Source organism: Glossina fuscipes, unplaced genomic scaffold, assembly GCF_014805625.2.
Source record: "Glossina fuscipes isolate IAEA_lab_2018 unplaced genomic scaffold, Yale_Gfus_2 121, whole genome shotgun sequence".
NCBI lineage: Eukaryota > Metazoa > Arthropoda > Insecta > Diptera > Glossinidae > Glossina > Glossina fuscipes.
The window spans coordinates 1,068,425-1,070,818 of record NW_023998464.1 but is presented as its reverse complement, the minus strand read 5'-3'; the positions used below and the strand labels follow the sequence as shown (position 1 = coordinate 1,070,818).

Here is a 2,394-nt window from a genome sequence, read left to right as displayed (position 1 = left end):
CAAACTCAATAGGTTATTTGTGTATTTGTTTTCATGTTACACGTATACATGTTTCATTTTATTTTCTTTTGTAAACGTTTAGCAGGCTTTCCTTATTTCAATTTAAAGTACAGGTACTTGTTTGGAATTGTAGCTGCAACTGCAAAACTGAAAATATTCCTGCAATATTCATAATGAATTTTCTTTAAAAGTTTTTTTAACGCTTCCTATAACTAATGGCTGAAGAAAAAAATTCGTCACGTTTTTCCTAGTATGGCCCGCTTTCTCCTTTAGAATACTTTAAAATCGCACATAACCAAGTAAGTAATAATACTCTGTAAATAATTAAAAAACCGCAATGCAACATATATTTCATTCAGCCGGAAGTAACAACGTTTTGAAAATCAATCAAAATTGTCAAAACAATCGCTGTGTCTTAGAATATCACTTCTATTAAGGTGATAAGGCTTTTCTTTGTAGCCTCGTAAAAAACTTGTAATGTTCGTAGCGGCGACACTCTATAAGAATTGACAACCTGCCTACGATTTGCTTATATTGACGACACGCCTTCTTAGCCAATTAATTATTAATAACGTCGATAAAATTTTTCAAAAGTTAAAGTCTATTCTTGGTTAAAGGAGGACGTTTCTGCTGCTGCAGAATTGCGTCAACTGCAGAATTTTGGTAGATATTATTTTCGAAAATGAGTTGATCTAACACCAGACCGCTGGTCTCGGTTTATTCAGAAAAATATGGGCACATAAAGGAGAAAAGTATTTATGGCAGCTACGCTTAAAGCTTCGTTCCGATGAGGTGAACGATATTCATCAGTTGATGTATCGCAACAAAGGCCAACCATACGCCGCTGGCGAAAAAGCCGGGCATCAAATATCAGCCGAGTCCTAGAGTACTGATTGCACGGTTGCTGGTATACCACGTATTCGTAGCGGTGGCACTCATCCTTCTGGTCAGTTTGCTTTTGGTTACATGTGTCGTGCCAGTCAAGTGGTCATTCAGAGCAAAACTGATCGACGCTGGCACCGCGAAATCAATGTAAATCAATGCCGCTTACCTCTGGTATCAGCCTTAGCTTCTGATGTACTAGCTTTGGTGCAGTCTGACCTCACCTTAATTTCATCTGATGATATACAGAAATTGCAGAAAACCAAGCAAACTGTTCTGCTTCTTTAACCTATAAAAATCTTGGCTGATATTCGAAAACCATCTAAGTCGCAACGTTCTATGCTGGTCGTAGAACTATGCGATTGATCCATGCCGCATTACATGTCGTGAATCTTTAATCATTTACTTTAAAGATGAGAGCTTACGTCCTCCTTTCCGCAATATTCCTTGTATTGAAACAATGTAGGTAGACAAAAAGAAATCTGTGTAAATTGTATCATCCCCATCAACCGAAAATGGCCAGTACCGATTTGTCACGCTTGCTTCCATCTGAAGGAGTTGATTCAGTTAGAGTAAAGTTTTAGGTGATAGCCGTAGAAAAATATTCCGTTGCGTTTGTCGTCTAAATCCGTTGTCGAATGTGCGTCAACGTATCAAATTGAATTCATACGCTTAAATTTCAAGACGTCGCACTGCCTTGACCGCTGGAGAATATGCCATCGCTAAGAATTGGCTAAATCGCAGTTTGCTTTGGATGCCACAAAGTTGCCACTAATCGAAACAAAATGTTGAGAAAAACCTTAGAAGAGCATGGAAAAAAGAAGTCCCTTTCTGTGATTCCCAAAAAGAAGTAAAGTGCAAAATTAATTGGCTAATGTCATATCATATACGAGTTTTTTATCCAAATTTCTTAAGATTAAGTGCGTACAACCAATTTGTTATTATTATCTAGAAAATGAATATGATAGACACTGCGACATGGTGTTTAACTTTTTGTTAATACACCAATGATATGGGTATCTAATAAAAGAACTTGAAGAGTAGAATGAGAAACACATACTGGTGGGTACGCGAATATGTAACTTCAAGCAAAGCCATTTCTTACTTCTAATTATATAATTAGCGAAAAGCGAAGTGCTGTAGGAGATTTAATTGCGAGACGTGTTCGATTATAGCGTTCTTACTTGTTTTATTACAATGCTGTCATCCCTTAAAGCGACCTAAGAATTTATAAAGTCTTTTCTAAATAGTAGTTCTATTGCATGAATCACTTTAGCGCAAACGTTCAGTCATAGTAATAAACGGGAAGTAAATCGATATAAATGAATCGCCGTTTACCACTGCCACGTCGCTCTATCTCACTTTTACTATAACTAAGCGGTGTTTCAATTTTGTGCTCTTAACCGCACCCAAAATTTTCTTCATTATTTATAGGTTTTCAGTGATAATGAAAATAAAAGAATCTTTTCTGATTAATATTTTTAAAAGCTTTACCACTATAGAAGGGCAATT

General features: G+C 36.4%; 1 pseudogene; it reads left to right on the top strand.

Annotated features, from left to right (window-relative positions):
* The first annotated feature begins 682 nt into the window (after positions 1–682).
* On the top strand, positions 683–1,736 carry LOC119640489 (annotated as a pseudogene).
* Positions 1,737–2,394: the final 658 nt, after the last annotated feature.